At 37.6% G+C, this 18961-nt stretch overlaps 1 protein-coding gene across 16 annotated transcripts in view; it reads right to left on the reverse strand.

Annotated features, from left to right (window-relative positions):
* STK33 (serine/threonine kinase 33) overlaps positions 1-18961 on the reverse strand; it is a 401742-nt gene that overhangs the window by 292777 nt on the left and 90004 nt on the right. For 3 of the 16 annotated variants that reach the window (XM_077113894.1, XM_077113898.1, XM_077113895.1), the window contains exon 2: positions 5770-5896. The exons of the other annotated variants lie outside the window; for them this stretch is intronic. The gene's annotated coding sequence lies outside the window, so the exon portion shown is untranslated. The remainder of the gene's footprint in view (positions 1-5769; positions 5897-18961) is intronic. 16 annotated transcript variants of the gene reach the window in all.

The raw sequence follows: 18961 nt of genomic DNA on the forward strand, positions 1-18961 counted from the left end.
AACTCATAGCTAACATGAAGATCATACTGTAAACTAAAGTAATACACAAATAGGGGCTAATATAAATTTAAGCTAACAAAATTTAAGCTTCTATAAATTATATAAAAGAGTACTTGATGTTTCATCCTTCCATTGAGTCACAAACTAAAGAAAAGATTATATGATCAATTTGGGTCCTAAACAACTAAATTTTACAAAGGGAAAATATATGAAGCAATTAAGAACTCCTCAGAAATTCATTTCAGGGTGGGCCACGGTGGCTCAGCAGGCAAGAATGCTCGCCTACCATGCCAGAGGACCCGGGTTCGATTCCCAGTGCCTGCCCATGTAAAAAAAAATAATAATTCATTTCAATTATTAAAATTTAGGATATGAATTGGATTAAATTATATCAATTACTTGAGAAATACATACATTTTTCAATTAGCATATTACTTAAAATCTGACCTAATTTACTACTGAGAGAACAGGGGCTTTTATCTCTACTTTTCCATAGAGGGTTTTTAAAATAGTTCTATTTTTTGACTCAGTACTTTAATACAGTTTTACATTTCCTGCTTTATCTGCTAAAGTGAGATACCTGAGTTGCCATTGTCCAGACAGATTTTCATTTAACCCAGACCATCGTTTTAAACAAAGTAAATCTCCTAACTTCATAGGAACTTAACAACTATCCCTGATCAGAACCTCTTTAGGCAATATCAAGAACCTTATGATAAAGAAATTCTGTTCAATCAGTGTGAGCAACTTCTTACCAAGTAGCTTTTTTCATCAAACTCCAGTGCATGAAGTATGCTCTGTACATATCTTTTATCACTGTATATTTTGAAATAAATACATATGAAATTATACAATCCTAAATCAGTTGCTATTTTACCTTTCATTTGTTTTAAATGTTTCAAAACTTAAGTCTGTGATATTACTAGCCCCTTCAGAAGACTTAAATAATATTAAAATACTACTTTCAATTTAAAGGGCAAAATATTTGGAAAATTAAGGTCACATAATGTTAGGGAGTGTAATGGTGCATGGATTTCTGCTTGAAGTACTTCAACCAGAAACCTCAGCAATCTTAAATCTGTCTCTCCTGGATATAATATGTTTTAAAGCTTTGAATTAATTTTCAGAATATGTTTCTCATCTCTCATAACTTCAGAAAAGGAAAGAGAACAGTAAAGAAGCAAAGAGAACAGTCTCTATAATAATGGAATTTTATGCAGTACCAATAAGTAACAGAGCCTTTAAAACAAAAGATGAATAGGTTCATCCTCAAAGGAAGAAAAATAACAAGTGTTAGAAGTTTCTTTGTAGAAAATTGTTCTTAGGTGTAAAGTACTTTTCACAAGAAACAGTAGGTTCTTTGATCCAAGATGTCATAAATGCTATAAAATCATGATTAAATCAATTGTTGATTTTAAAATGTAAGGTTTTTATTTCAGTATTTCTATAGTAAATATGGCTAGTTCCATAGCCCATTATAAAATCCAAGTCACTTTTTCAGATACAGCAAAAGAAATATTGACAGACCAAACCGCACAGAACATGTAAAACATTTGAAATAGGAAGGCAGCGCAAAATGCATTTCAAAAAAGTGCTTTTAAAAATGCTCATCATCTAATATAGCAATTCATTTAGCAGTGTTTCAGGGTAGGGGGTACAACTGGCATATAGAGGGTAGAGGCCAAGGATGATGCTAAACATCCTACAATGTATAGGACTGTCACCTACAACAAAGAATTTATCCAGTCCCAAATATCAATAATTGCAAGTAAGCACATGAACAAATGTACTTGAACAAATATACAATTAAAAAAATTGGTGAATGAATGAATGAATCTTAATAAATGAAAAGATGCAGTTTCTACTTTTTATAGCTTCTTATTTCCTCCATCAATCTGGTGCTACCTGTTGGCAGGGCAGCTGAAAGTTTCCACAGGAGGCTAGGGGTGGGGTTGCCATATGATCCTGCAACCCCGTTACTAGGTACATACCTCAAGGAACTGAGAGTGGGAACATGAGTGGATATTTCCAAACTGGTATTTATGGGGGCAGTGTTCGTGATTCGCAATGGATGGAGGTATCCTAAGGGTACAATGACTGAGCAAAGGAAAGGGGAACTGTGGTGTATACATACAACAGACTATGAGCTACTGCAAGAGGGAATGAAGTCGTAAGGTATGCAAATAGGTGAACGAAACTTAAGGACAGTATGTTGAATGAAATGGCCAAAAGAAAAAAGCAAGTATTATCATACCTCACTCATATGGACTAAATATATGGTACAAACTTGGAGAATTGAAATTGAGAGCATGAGTTATCAGGTTGAGGCCTATTGTAAAGGGCCACAGATTGTAAGCTCTTATAGCAGTCACATATATTCAGGAATTGTAACTGCTATTTCTAAATTCTGAGATACTGAGCTATTTGAGTACAACCTGGTTCTTCCCTGAAACCTTGGGTATGTATGTGACACCTGAGACTGAGTTAGAGCACTGAGGCTATGAAAGTCAGCATTACCCCATACAGCAATTGTTAAAAAGGTTGAAAGTGATCAGACTTTGACTAGAGATACAAATGAACCTGAATTTGATAGGACTAAGGTAAATCACAATACAGGGTAAAGGTTGATACAGTCCATATTTTAAAACTTACACTTCTGTGTGAGACCAAAGGAGCGATATTTATTTGGTGTAAAATTTATATTTCGGATAACACAATATCTAATGTAACTTGCATGATCAGTTTATTTCAACACCATAATTACACGGAATCTTGAATAGGGCATGAGATCCTGGTGGTTTGTATAGGTTAGTGTGATGCCACAATATATCCCAGAGTAATTTGGGGAGAGAATAAAAAAGTATTTGCAAAGTCCCCTTGATGGACTGGGGAGAAAGGAGGAAATACTCAGTTTCCCCATCTGGTGAATTCCTGACATTCTTGTGAGCAGTAAAGACAACTAATTCAATAGTTGAGTCCTCGATCTTGGGGTTCACCCCTATGAGACTTATTCTTGCAAAGGAGAAACTAAACCAACTTATAATTATGCCTAAGAGTCACTCCCAGAGAACCTCTTTTCTTGCTAAAATGTAGCCTCTCTCTCTAACCTAGCAGGTGAGCTCACTGCCCTCTGCACTATATGGGACATGACTCCCAGGGACTCAGCATCACAGGAGTGAGAAAGCCTTCTTGACCAAAAAGGGGAAGACAGAAATGAGACTAAATAAAGTTTCAGTGGCTGAGAGATTTCAAACAGACTTAAGAATTTATCCTGGAGGTTATTCTTATGCATTATATAGATATCCCTTTTAATTTATGGTGTATTGGAGTGGCTGGAGGGAAGTACCTAAAACTGTTGAGCTGTATTCCAGTAGCCTTGATTCTTGAAGATGATTGTATAATTATATAATTTTTACAATGTGACCATGTGATTGTGAAAATCTTATGTCTGATGCTCCTTTTATCAGGGAAAACAAGCGGAGTCTTATAACTTAATGAGTCTTCAAATCACTCATTTGGACTTTTTGTGCAAAAAAACCCTGAAATTTCCAATAAAAATAAGGCCACAGATCTTGGGGGAAAAAATCACAGTTCCTTTCTCAGTAGAGAGTACCATTCCAACTAGCAAAGCATTTGAAAGTCACAAATATGTGCTGTTTTGATAGCACTGCCTCTCTTGTGGAAAATATGCAGAGCCCAAACCATAAGATGGCTTCCAAAAACAAAAAAAGGAATGAAATTTACTTTCCTAATCTTGACTCTCCCACCATGTCTTCCACCTTACTGCCCCCTTCTAATAATGCTATCAAAAAAGAAAAAGAGAAACCTCCTGTGCCTACAATTTTATTTAAATCAGAAATCGACCATTAGCTGGCATACCACAAGGGAAACCCAGTCAGAAAAGAGTTTCACCAACAGAAATTGTACTTAAATCTTTCCATAAAGCAACAGGAGAATGAAATATGCAGGGATGTGGAAAGGTGAAAAATTCATAAACTACAAAACTGTATAATAGGCTGCAAATCGGGGGGTTACAGAATGAGAAAACTGTGGCTTCTCTGCAAGAACTGACCAAAAAACAAGGGACATCACCAAACAGTAAAAATGTCATTTCAGTAGGAGTAGCTATGAAAGATCTAAAACAAGAAACAACTAAATCTGCCAGTTCTTTGATTAACTCACTGACTAATCACACCACAGAAATGTTATAGGATGTTTCAAGCCCAGTATATAGGCTCACCGATAGTGGTGATTCACCTGTAGCATGGACACTGGCTCAGGGACAGGGGAAAAATAAAAAGAAGAACCCACATATGGTATCAAGGTCCCCTTTAATAGGCATTTCGATGAAGACAGTAGTATAATGAAAGTAATGGTCCCTCCTATCACACCAGACTTGTCTGCCTGCAGCCCGGCCACTGAAACAAGAAGTGAAAAACAGTATGAATATATCAGCATATTCATTAATGATTTCTCCAGAGCAGCTATGCTAGGACTACTTCAGCAACTTTCTAAAAGATAATACACAATAATTTAGATCTTCAAAGAGCACCACAAAAAAGCAGAAAATTGCAGAATTAGATGAGCATGAGTGAAATTCCCATAATTCTAATAAAAATCTTGCAAATTAATCAATACCAATGAAAAAAGAAGAAAATTAAGAAAAAGAAGCTATCCAGTTCATTTCCAGCTGGAATGGATGTGGACAAATTGTTATCATTGCACTATGATGAATAAACATTCTTAACATACAAGAACAGTAACTGCTTAAAACTGATATTCCTTAACTATGAATGTAGGGAATGAGATATTGACAGAATGTAAAAGTATGACCTGCACTTTCCTTGTACTGAAATTTCACTTTATATCTAAATCATGCTTTTTCTGAATCAGCTTCAGAGTTCGTAAATACACTTACCTAGTATTTTCATTTTGGAAAAAAACATTTGCAGAAATGTACATAAGAACAGTCTGCAAAACTGTATAGCTTTGGCAATTATATATTGTACATATTATGTAAATCTCGTTGAAATAGAGGTTGATCAACCTAATGTTCTTACACTGTGTTTTTTTACTTTTATGATCCCCAATTCTGAGCCTTGTTCATCTGGAATAGCTTCTCACTGCTTTTAGGAGAGGGGAGAAAAGATGTTTTTCCTTGTAAATTACCTTCATTAATTGTCCAACAAGACATTTAAAAACATAGCCACTAAACGGTACAAAAGTGGTAACCACCTCAATTGGTAGTAAAACATCTAATAAGAAACAAAGAGTTTGATAATTTTGTTTTAGAGAGAGTACTTTACCAAATACTTGGAGTAACGATTGTATTCCTGAAATTTTACACTTTATTTTTCTGGTTATTCTGAGTTCTTTGTTTTAAAGAGATAATTTTATAAACCAGTTATTGAACTCTTGCTCTCTTGTTTAAGACTTTTAAGATCCTTTATAGATTTTAAGTGAGTAGACTAATGAGCCACAAAAAGTTTGGTTATATAACAATTGAGATACCTTATTATGTATATACTTTTCTCCTATATAATGGGGATTTAAAGAGTTGCACTAATTCATAGAACTCTTTACACAGTAGTGACCAATGCGCATTTAATTTAAATCCTGTATTATATGTTAAACTTTATGCAGATGACTTTCTTCTGGTATCCTTTTAGAAAACCACATCCATCATAAGATGCAAAGAGAAAAATCATAGTTTTATATTTTGATTTAGTTTCTCCTAAAACTGGTTATGTTAAATAACTGTATCTTTACCTATAGTGTATTGTCTCTGTGGTCCATAAAGTCACTCTCAAAAGGTTCTTAAGGGGATTGAGAGACAGGTGCCTTCTCTTAGACTTGTACACATCAGTTGTGTTGAAGTTGAAGAATTGGCTTAAACCTTTAAATGAGAGCAAAAATTAAAATACATAAACAATTGTGCCTGGATATTAAAGCACGTTCTCTTAAGAACTTTCTGATTAAATATCAGAATACTGGGGGGTTTTTTCTACAGGTGTATACATTTTTAAGTAATCTTCCTCAACCATTTTTTTTTGTACTGGGCCTACAACAGACAGTTCTCAGTGTAGAAATCACATCTTATTAATTGCTGAAACTGACTGCACAAATATTGTGTTGTAAGAGGTTTTCATGATGTAATGGTCTATTCCTAAGAAACCTAAATACCATTCAGGTAATGTTTATTTAACTCAACTTGATATTATATCCAAATTAGATTTGAATAAATATTTTCATTAACTTCAAAAAAAATTTTGATGCTACCTACTACAGATTTGAGTTCTTATCTTGAGTTACCTCTATTCATTCATCAGATTCTTAATAGTGTCAAATTTGACCAAGTAGATGAAAACCATGTATCTATCAAGGACCTTGCCCAGTGATACGATTCCAAGGAAATCAAAAGAGGGACACTAGATTGGTCTTGTAATTGCCACTGAAATTAGGAGGTGAAAACATTTTAAAATGTCTTTGGTATATTAAAAAAAATCAAAAATATATTTTTAAGCTATAGAAATTAGAACTCCATTATTTTATCTGGCTACATTTGTTAATAAATCAAGGACTTTCAATTTACAAGACCAAAGAAGTAAAACTGAAAGACACTTTAGAAAACACTCAATATGTGAACAATGTTAGAAAAAATTAAAAGGCCCACATGATCTTCCTAAAAACTTAATTCACAATTTCCAGTTCAAAAGTATCTTAAAGAAATCTTAGTTTTAAAAACTCTGGTATCGGACTTCCGGGAAGATGGCCAAATAGAATAGCTTAAGATCAGCCCTGCTCCATGGAAAAGTTAGAGGAGGGACATGAGAGCGACTGAGGTGACAATTCGGGAGTGCAGCTAACCTCACAGAGCCTTCTGTACCACATAGGGCAGCCCTGGTTACAGAAGCAGAGGAACTGAGAGGCAGAAAGCTGGAGCCTGGTGGGGAAGCATGAAGCCCACAGGAGTGCATGGATGGGAGGCAGGGACTAGGTAGCAATTCAGGTGCTACCCTCACTAGCACAGCCCTGTGACCTGCAACTCACCCCACACCCTACGCACCCAAACCCTATCACCTGTTCCCATTCCCCATGTTCCAGGTGCTCCCACCCCACCAGCCCCCAGTACACGTACCTGCCCCACACCACCACCCCAAGTGTGTAACCCACCTCTCCTGCACCCTTCCTAAGTATTAATTTCCTCTCCCTGTTCCCTGCAGGCTGTTGCCAGCAGATAAACACTGTGAGCACTAACCTCCATAACCAGGCTACCCCTGCCCATAGTGTTGTACAGCCTCACCCCACCCCCACCCCCGAGCTCTGTGCATCACTTTACGGCAGTCCTAGACATGTGCATGCACACAGGCCCCCAATCACGTTATTCAGCTCTGGGAACCTCAGTTTACAGCAGTCTTAGAACCGCGCTTGAACATGGCCCTCAGCCATACTTCCCAGCTCGGAGAAAGTGCTAACCTGCATAGTCAGGTGACATCTGCACCCAATCCATGAAGGCATAAGACCAACTTACTGCCACAGCTCTACACATGTGCACAAAGGGCCCCGTGCCTTGGACCAGTGCACACCAGGGTATGCCCCTAGACCAGTGCACCCACACAGCTACATCTTCCCTGGCGGCTGGGCACCCAGTTCACAAGCATCAGCTTAACATCTCCAACCTGCACTTATACCTGCCCTGAAACAAATCACCGCACTGAGTACCACATCCCGTACCTTGCTCCTTGCTGTAATCCAAACATAAACACAAGACCTTAGACTACTGAAAAAAATCAACTCCCAAAGTAAATCAATCAAGATATTTACATGCCATGAAGACAGCAGAAGATCACTAAGTATATCATAATGCAGACAGATATAGCCCTGCCTAATGACCAAATTAAAACACCGGAGGAGACACACATTGGAACAACTAATCAAAGATGTTCATACAATGCTACTTAATAAAATAAGTGGGATAGCAAATGACATAAACGAGATCAAGAAGACAGCAGAAGAGCATAAAGAGGAATTTGAAAGAATAAATAGAAAAATAGCGGCTATCACAGAGATTAAAGACCCTGTTCACCAAATAAAAAACGTACTATAGAGGCACATAACACCAGATTTGAAGATACAGAAGAAAGAATAAGTGATATAAAAGACAGGATAACTGACTTCAAAGACTCAAAACAGCAAATGGCAAAAAAGATGGAGAAACTTGAATTGGATCTCATGGAAATGATAGACAAAACAAAGCGCACAAATATAAGAATCACTGGTGACCCAGAAGGAGGAGAGAGGAGTAAAGGGCTAGGAAGAGTAGTTGAGCATATAAAGGGGGAAAACGTCCCAACACTTATAAAGGACATAAGTATACAAGTAAAAGAAGCTGAAAGAAACAAACAGAACAAATCCAAGTAGGCCTTCCCCATGACACATACTAATTAGTTTGTCAAATATTGAAGACAAGCAGAAAATCCTGACAGCAGCAAGAGAAAAAAATCTAATACATACAAGGGAAACCAAATAAGACTGAGTTCAGACTACTAAACTAGCATCCTGGATGCAAGAAGACAGTGGTATGATATATTCAAGATGCTGAAAGAGAAACTTTCAGCCAAGAATTCTGTACCCAGCCAAACTGTCCTTCAAACTTGAGGGAGAGATTAAAGTTTTCACAGAAAAAAAAGTCCTGAAACAATCTGTCAACAAGAGACCGGCTCTACAAGAAATACTAAAAGGAGTTCTGCTGGCTGAAAAAAAAAAAAAAACAGGAGAAGGAGGTCTGGAGGAGGGCATAGAATTGCAGAGTACCACTAAGGGTAGTTTAAAGAATACAAAGAGAAAGAAGGAAAAGAATACATAGATCTCACAAATAAAATAAAAAAGATAAGAAGGTGGATTCAAGAAACACTTGTTCAGTAACAACTTTGAATGTTAACAGATTTAATTTACCAATTAAAAGATAGAGAGAGGGCCGGCCCGCCGCGCGGCGCCCACACCCTGCAGCAGCCGACCCGCCCGCCCTCCTCTCCCCTCTTTGTCTGCCGGCCCGCCACGTGGCGCCCACGCCCCGCAGCAGCCGACCCGCCCGCCCTCCTCTCCCCTCTTCCCCCTTCTGCTCCGGCGGCTCTCCAACCACCAGGTGCCCTCTTCCGCCTTCACCAGCTCCTCCGCCACCAGCCTCAACAGCCTTGCCACCCTCACCTTTCCTCCTCCAGAACAGCTACTGGGGGAGTGGAGACAATACAGAGCAGCTCCCGGAGCCACAACGGAGATCAAAGGTACAGCGTACCCCATCCTGGAACAGCTGACTGTCTGGGATAACCAGCTCTGGTGAGATCACCGAGGGATGCAGGCTTTCCTGGGCGGGACGGCAAGCGGCCGGAGTCGCTCCCTTCCTCCTTCCCAGGCCAGCTGGCAGAATAGGGCAGGCAGTCCCCTTGGGCCGCGGTGGCTGGCATCCCCACCAGGTGAGGTCCCCCGGACCAACTGAGAGAGTTGGGTCGGAAATCCCCAGACTGCGGAGAACGGTGACCAGGGGGTCCCTTCCAAACACGTGACTTCCCAGTCCGGCTGGGAACAGTGCACTATCCCGGGCTGCGACAGCTGGCGCCCTTCCGCCATGCTTGGCCCCCCGGGCCGACTAGGAAATTCGGTCGGGCGCTCTCACGTGCTGCGGCGGCCGGCGACCCTCCACGCGTTCGGACCCCCGGGCCGGCTGGCACTCTTCCAAGCTGCTTCGGCTGCTGAACCTCCCCAACGGCGATGGTTTTCCAGAGTTAAAGGACCCACAGCAACTTTTAGTGGTGGATCCCGTAGACAAACGTGTGCCACGAGCGCCACCTACTGGGCAGGATAAGAAAAACAGAACCCAGAGATTTCACAGAAAAATCTTTCAACCCGTGGGGTCCAACACTCAGGGAAATCTGACTAAATGCCCAGACGCCAGCAGAAGATAACGGATCACGCTCAGAAAATTGAAAATATGGCCCAGTCAAAGGAACAAACCAATAGTTCAAATGAGATACAGGAGCTGAGACAACTAATGCTGAATATACGAACAGAAATGGAAAACCTCTTAAAAAACGAAATCGATAAATTGAGGGAGGACATGAAGAAGACATGGGCTGATCAAAAAGAAGAAATAGAAAAACTGAAAAAACAAATCACAGAGTTTATGGAAGTGAAGGATAAAGTAGAAAAGATGGAAAAAACAATGGATACCTACAATGATAGATTTAAAGAGACAGAAGATAGAATTAGTGATTTGGAGGATGGAACATCTGAATTCCAAAAAGAAACAGAAACTATCCGGAAAAGAATGGAAAAATTGGAACAGGGTATCAGGGAACTCAAGGACAATATGAACCGCACAAATATACGTGTTGTGGGTGTCCCAGAAGGAGAAGAGAAGGGAAAAGGAGGAGAAAAACTAATGGAAGAAATTTTCACTGAAAATTTCCCAACTCTTATGAAAGGCCTAAAATTACAGATCCAAGAAGTGCAGCACACCCCAAAGAGATTAGACCCAAATAGGCGTTCCCCAAGACACTTATTAGTTAGAATGTCAGAGGTCAAAGAGAAAGAGAGGATCTTGAAAGCAGCGAGAGAGAAGCAATCCATCACATACAAGGGAAACCCAATAAGACTATGTGTAGATTTCTCAGCAGAAACCATGGAAGCTAGAAGACAGTGGGATGATATATTTAAGTTACTAAAAGAGAAAAACTGCCAACCAAGACTCCTATATCCAGCAAAACTGTCCTTCAAAAATGAGGGAGAAATTAAAACATTCTCAGACAAAAAGTCACTGAGAGAATTTGTGACCAAGAGACCAGCTCTGCAAGAAATACTAAAGGGAGCACTAGAGTCAGATACAAAAGACAGAAGAGAGAGGCATGGAGAAGAGTGTAGAAAGAAGGAAAGTCAGATATGATATATATAATACAAAAAGCAAAATGGAAGAGGAAAATATTATCCAAACAGTAATAACTCTAAATGTTAATGGACTAAATTCCCCAATCAAAAGACATAGATTGGCAGAATGGATTAAAAAACAGGATCCTTCTATATGCTGTCTACAGGAAACACATCTTAGACCCAAAGATAAATATAGGTTGAAAGTGAGAGGTTGGGAAAAGATATTTCATGCAAATAACAACCAGAAAAGAGCAGGAGTGGCTATACTAATATCAAACAAATTACACTTCAAATGTAAAACACTTAAAAGAGACAAAGAAGGACACTATCTACTAATAAAAGGAACAATTAAACAAGAAGACATAACAATCATAAATATTTACGCACCGAACCAGAATGCCCCAAAATGCGTGAGGAATACACTGCAAACACTGAAAAGGGAAATAGACACATATACCATAATAGTTGGAGACTTCAATTCACCACTCTCATCAATGGACAGAACATCTAGACAGAGGATCAATAAAGAAATAGAGAATCTGAATATTACTATAAATGAGCTAGACTTAACAGACATTTATAGGACATTACATCCCACAACAGCAGGATACACCTTTTTCTCAAGTGCTCATGGATCATTCTCAAAGATAGACCATATGCTGGGTCACAAAGCAAGTCTTAACAAATTTAAAAAGATTGAAATCATACACAACACTTTCTCAGATCATAAAGGAATGAAGTTGGAAATCAATAATAGGCGGAGTGCCAGAAAATTCACAAATACATGGAGGCTCAACAACACACTCTTAAACAACGAGTGGGTCAAGGAAGAAATTGCAAGAGAAATTAGTAAATACCTAGAGGCGAATGAAAATGAAAACACAACATATCAAAACTTATGGAACGCAGCAAAGGCAGTGCTAAGAGGGAAATTTATTGCCCTAAATGCCTTTATCAGAAAAGAAGAAAAGGCAAAAATGCAGGAATTAATTTGTCCACTTGGAAGAACTGGAGAAAGAACAGCAAACTAATCCCAAAGCAAACAAAAGGAAAGAAATAACAAAGATTAGAGCAGAAATAAATGAAATTGAAAACATGAAAACAACAGAGAAAATTAATAAGACCAGAACTTGGTTCTATGAGAAAATCAATAAGATTGATGGGCCCTTAGCAAGATTGACAAAAAGAAGAAGAGAGAGGATGCAAATAAATAAGATCAGAAATGGAAGAGGAGACATAACTACTGACCTCACAGAAATAAAGGAGGTAATAACAGGATACTATGAACAACTTTACGCTAATAAATACAACAATTTAGATGAAATGGACGGGTTCCTGGAAAGACAAGAACAACCAACTCTGACTCAAGAAGAAATAGATGACCTCAACAAACCAATCACAAGTAAAGAGATTGAATTAGTCATTCAAAAGCTCCCTAAAAAGAAAAGTCCAGGACCAGACGGCTTCACATGTGAATTCTATCAAACATTCCAGAAAGAATTAGTACCAACTCTCCTCAAACTCTTCAAAATAATTGAAGTGGAGGGAAAACTACCTAATTCATTCTATGAAGCCAACATCACCCTCATACCAAAACCAGGCAAAGATATCACAAAAAAAGAAAACTACAGACCAATCTCTCTAATGAATATAGATGCAAAAATCCTCAATAAAATTCTAGCAAATCGTATTCAACAACACATTAAAAGAATTATACATCATGACCAAGTAGGATTCATCCCAGGTATGCAAGGATGGTTCAACATAAGAAAATCGATTAATGAAATACACCATATCAATAAATCAAAGCAGAAAAATCACATGATCATCTCAATTGATGCAGAGAAGGCATTCGACAAGATTCAACATCCTTTCCTGTTGAAAACACTTCAAAAGATAGGAATACAAGGGAACTTCCTTAAAATGATAGAGGGAATATATGAAAAACCCACAGCTAATATCATCCTCAATGGGGAAAAATTGAAAACTTTCCCCCTAAGATCAGGAACAAGACAAGGATGTCCACTATCACCACTATTATTCAACATTGTGTTGGAAGTTCTAGCCAAAGCAATTAGACAAGAAAAAGAAATACAAGGCATCAAAATTGGAAAGGAAGAAGTAAAACTATCACTGTTTGCAGACGATATGATACTATACGTCGAAAACCCGGAAAAATCCACAACAAAACTACTAGAGCTAATAAATGAGTACAGCAAAGTAGCAGGCTACAAGATCAACATTCAAAAATTTGTAGCTTTTCTATACACTAGTAATGAACAAGATGAGGGGGAAATCAAGAAACGAATCCCATTTACAATCGCAACCAAAAGAATAAAATACCTAGGAATAAATTTAACCAAAGACACAAAAAACCTATATAAAGAAAACTACAAAAAACTGCTAAAAGAAATCACAGAAGACCTAAATAGATGGAAGAGCATACCGTGTTCATGGATTGGAAGACTAAATATAATTAAGATGTCAATCCTACCTAAACTGATTTACAGATTCAATGCAATACCAATCAAAATCTCAACAACTTATTTTTCAGAAATAGAAAAACCAATAAGCAAATTTATCTGGAAGGGCAGGGTGCCCCGAATTGCTAAAAACATCTTGAGGGGAAAAAAACGAAGCTGGAGGTCTCGCGATGCCGGACTTTAAGGCATATTATGAAGCCACAGTGGTCAAAACAGCATGGTATTGGCATAAAGATAGATATATCGACCAATGGAATCGAATAGAGTGCTCAGATATAGACCCTCTCATCTATGGACATTTGATCTTTGATAAGGCAGTCAAGCCAACTCACCTGGGACAGAACAGTCTCTTCAATAAATGGTGCCTAGAGAACTGGATATCCATATGTAAAAGAATGAAAGAAGACCCGCATCTCACACCTTATACAAATGTTAACTCAAATGGATCAAAGATCTAAACATTAGGTCTAAGACCATAAAACAGTTAGAGGAATATGTAGGGAGATATCTTATGAATCTTACAACTGGAGGTGGTTTTATGGACCTTAAACCTAAAGCAAGAGCACTGAAGAAAGAAATAAATAAATGGGAGCTCCTCAAAATTAAACACTTTTGTGCATCAAAGAACTTCATCAAGAAAGTAGAAAGACAGCCTACACAACGGGAGATAATATTTGGAAATGACATATCAGATAAAGGTCTAGTATCCAGAATATATAAAGAGATTGTTCAACTCAACAACAAAAAGACAGCCAACCCAATCACAAAATGGGAAAAAGACTTGAACAGACACCTACCAGAAGAGGAAATACGGATGGCCAACAGGCACATGAAGAAATGCTCAATGTCCCTGGCCATTAGAGAAATGCAAATCAAAACCACAATGAGATATCATCTCACACCCACCAGAATGGCCATTATCAACAAAACAGAAAATGACAAGTGCTGGAGAGGATGCGGAGAAAGAGGCACACTTATCCACCGTTGGTGGGAATGTCAAATGGTGCAACCACTGTGGAAGGCAGTTTGGCGGTTCCTCAAAAAGCTGAATATAGAATTGCCATACGACCCAGCAATACCATTGCTAGGTATCTACTCAAAGGACTTAAGGGCAAAGACACAAACGGACATTTGCACACCAATGTTTATAGCAGCGTTATTTACAATTGCAAAGAGATGGAAACAGCCAAAATGTCCATCAACAGAAGAATGGCTAAATAAACTGTGGTATATACGTACGATGGAATATTATGCAGCTTTAAGACAAGATAAACTTATGAGGCATGTAATAACATGGATGGACCTAGAGAATATTATGCTGAGTGAGTCTAGCGAAAAACTAAAGGACAAATACTGTATGGTCCCACTGATGTGAACGGACATTCGAGATTAAACTTGAAATATGCCATTGGTAACAGAGTCCAGCAGGAGTTAGAAACAGGGTAAGATAATGGGTAATTGGAGCAAAAGGGATACAGACTGTGCAACAGGACTAGATACAAAAACTCAAAAATGGACAGCACAATACCTAATTGTAAAGTAATCATGTTAAAACACTGAATGAAGCTGCATCTGAGCTATAGGATTTTTTTGTTGTTGTTTTTTACTATCATTACTACTTTTATTTCTTTTCTCTATATTAACATTTTATATCTTTTTCTGTTGTGTTGCTAGTTCCTCTAAACTGATGCAAATGTACTAAGAAACGATGATCATGCATCTATGTGATGATGTTAAGAATTACTGAGTGCATATGTAGAACGGTATGATTTCTAAATGTTGTGTTAATTTCTTTTTTTTATTTTTATTTTTTTTTCTTTTTTTCTTTCTTTCCGTTAATAAAAAAATAAAAAAAAGAAATAAAAAAAAAAAGAAATACCTAGAAGAAGCAGAATCATAGAGACAGAAAGCAGAGTCGAGGTAGCAGTGGTGGGGAGGGCAGAGGAGAATAAGTTATTACTTAATGGTTGCAGAGTGCCTGTTGGAAGTAATGAAAAGTTGGGGTAATGGAGGTTGGTGATAATAGCACAATATCATAAATGAAACTAAACAATTGAATTGTATACCTGAAAGTTGTTAAAATGAGAAATGTTGAGTTGTATAAATGTTACTACAATAAAAAGTTAAAGAAAAAAAAAAAGATAGAGATTGGCAGAATGGATTAAGAAACATAACCCAGGGTGGGCCACGGTGGCTTGGCAGGCTGAGTTCTCACTTGCCATGCTGGAAACTCAGGTTCATTTCCCCGTATCTGCATACGCAAAAAAAAAGAAAGAAAGAAACATTATCCAGCTATGTGCTGCTTACAAGAGACTCATCTTAAACACAAGGATACAAATAGATTGAAAGTGAAAGGATAGAAAAAAGATTTTCCATGCAAGTTGTAAACAAAAGAAAGCAAGAGTAGCTACACTAATATTGGACAAAATAGACTTTAAATGTAAAGACATCATAAGAGACAAAGAACACTATATACTAATTAAATGGTCAATTCACTAAGAAGATATAACAATCGTAAATGTTTATGCTCCCAATTCAAGGAGCTCCAAAGTACATGAGACAGACATTGGCAAAAGTGAAAGGAGTGATAGATATTTCAGTAATAATAGTAGGAGACCACTCTCGTCTCCAAATAAAACAACCAGACAGAAGATCTACAAGGAAATAGAGAAGTTAAATAATTTCCATAAGTGAATTCGACCTAACAGACATATATAAGTCACTGTACCCCAAACACAAGGATACACATTCTTCTCTAGTGCTCATGGAATAGTCTCTAGGATAGATCATATGCTGGGACACAAAACATGTCTCTATAAATTTAAAAACATTGAAATTATTCAAAGTACTTCTTCTGATCACAATGGGATGAAGCTGGATCTCAGTAACCACCAAAGAATGAGAACATTCACAAATATATGGAGATTAAATAACACACTCTTAAACAAACAGTGGGTCAAAGAGGAAATTGCTAGAGAAATCAGTGGCTATCTGGAGATGAATGAAAATGACAATACACCTTATCAGAACTTATGGGATGCAGCAAAGACTGTGCTGAGAGGGAAATTTATTGCCCTACATTTCTATATTTAAAAAAAAAGAAAGAGCAAAATCAAGGACTTAACAGCATACCTGCAAGAACTTGAGAAAGAACAGCAAACTAACCCTAAAGCAAGCAGAAGAAGATCAGTAACAACATTAAAGCAGAGATAAAAGAATGGGAGAGCAAAATAACAAGAGATAGAATCAATAAAACCAAACATTGGTTCTTTGAGGAAATCAATAAAATTGATGGGCCACTAGCAAGACTGACAAAGAAAAAAGAGAGAGGATGCAAATAAACAAAATCAGAAATGAAAAGGGGTGCATTACCACTGACCTGAAGAAATAAAAGAAGTCATAAGAGAATACTATAAACAACTATATGCCAACAAACTAGACAACTTAGATGAAATGGACAAATTCTTGGAAACACACAGACAAGCTACAATGACCCAGGAGGAAATAGAAGATCTCAACAAACCAGTTACAAGTAAAGAGATTCAATCAGTCATCAGAAATCTTCCTGCAAAGAAAAGCCCAGGGCCAGATGACTTCACAGGGGAATTTATCAAACATTCCAAAAAGAAATGACACCAATCCTGCTCAAACTTTTCCAAAAAATTAAGGAAAAGTAACTCTACCTAACTAATTTTATGAAGCTAATATCATTTTAATACCAAAAACCAGGTAAAGATGCTATAAGAAAAGAAAAATACAGGCCAATCTCCCTAATAAACATAGATACAAAAATTCTCAAAAAAATATTAACAGATCAAATCCAACAGCACATTGAAAGAATTATACACCATGACCAAGTGGGGTTTATACCAGGAATGCAAGGATGGTTCAAACAAGAAAATTAATTAATGTAATACAGTACATTAACAAATCAAAAGGGAAAAAAATCACATGATCATCTCGATTGATGCTGAAAAAGCATTCGACAAAATTCATCATCCTTTTGTGATAAAAACACTCTAAAAGATAGGAATCAAAGGCAACTACCTCAAGATGATAAAGAGAATATATGAAAAAACGATAGCCAGCATCCTACTTAAAGGAGAGAGACTGAAAGCTTTCCCCCTAAGATCAGGAACAAGAGAAGGATGCCCACAGACACCACTATTATTCAACATTGTGCTAGAAGTTCTAACTAGAATGATCAGGCAGGACAAAGAAATAACAGGCATACAAATTGGAAAGGAAAAAATAAAACTCTCATTATTTGCAGATGATATGATACTATACTTGGAAGATCCTGAGAAATCTACACAAAGTTACTTGAGCTAATAAATTCAGCAAGGTGGCAGGATATAACATTAATATGCAAAAAATAAGTAACATTTCTATACATAAGCAATGACCCAGCTGAGGAGTCAGTTAAGGGAAAAATTACATTCAAAATAGCAACTAAAAGAACCAAGTCCTTAGGAATGAACTTAACTAGGGATGTAAAGGACTTGTAGACAGAAAATTATACAACATTACTAAAAGAAATCAAAATAGATCTAAATAGGTGGAATAGCTGGAAAGACATTCCCTGCTCATGGATAAGAAGGCTAAATACAGTTAAGATGTCAATTCTCCCCAAATTGATCTATAGATTCAACATAGTGCCAAACAGAATTCCAACAACCTACTTTGAAGATTTGGAAAAACTAACTACCAAATTCATCTGGAAGGGAAAGAGACCACAAATAGCTAAAAGCATCTAAAAAAAGAAGAACGAAGTGAGAGGATTAATACTCTCTGACTTTAAAACTTATTACAAAACCACAGTGGTCAAAGCAGCATGGTACTGGCACAAAGACAGAAGCACTGACCAATGGAATTGATTTGAGAATGCAGAAATAGACCACCAAATCTATGGTCAACTGATTTTGGACAAGGCCCCCAGATCCTCTGAACTGGGTAAAAATGGTCTTTTCAGTAATTGGGCATGGAAGAAGTAGATATCAATAGCCAAAAGAATGAAAGAGGACCGTATTTTACAACCTATACAAAAATTAGTTCAAAGCGTTGTTCAAACACTTTGAGTTAATATAAAAACTAGTGCCATAAATCTTCTACAAGAAAATGTAGGGAAACATCTTCAAGACCTAATAATAGGAGGGAGCTTCCTAAACTTTACACCCAAAGCACATGCAACAAAAGAAAAAATACATGTGGTAGTTAGATTCAGTTGTCAACTTGGCCAGGTGAAGGCACCTAGTTCTGTTGCTGTGGACATGAGTCAATGGTGTGTGAATTTCATCTGTTGCTGATTACATCTGCAGTCAGCTAGGGGGTGTGCCTGCTGCAAAGAATGATGTTTGACTTAAATTGGCTGGTGCTTAAATGAGACAGCACAATGTAGCACAGCCCAAGCAGCTCAGGGTACCTCATCTCAGCACTCACAGCTCAGCCCAGGTCATTGGAGATGCAGAAAGGAATCACCCCAGGGAAAGTTGTTGGAACCCAGAGGCCTGGAGGGAAGGCCAGAAGAGATATCCTGAGCTTTTCCTCGTAAGAAG

Source organism: Tamandua tetradactyla, chromosome 8 (genome assembly GCF_023851605.1).
Source record: "Tamandua tetradactyla isolate mTamTet1 chromosome 8, mTamTet1.pri, whole genome shotgun sequence".
NCBI lineage: Eukaryota > Metazoa > Chordata > Mammalia > Pilosa > Myrmecophagidae > Tamandua > Tamandua tetradactyla.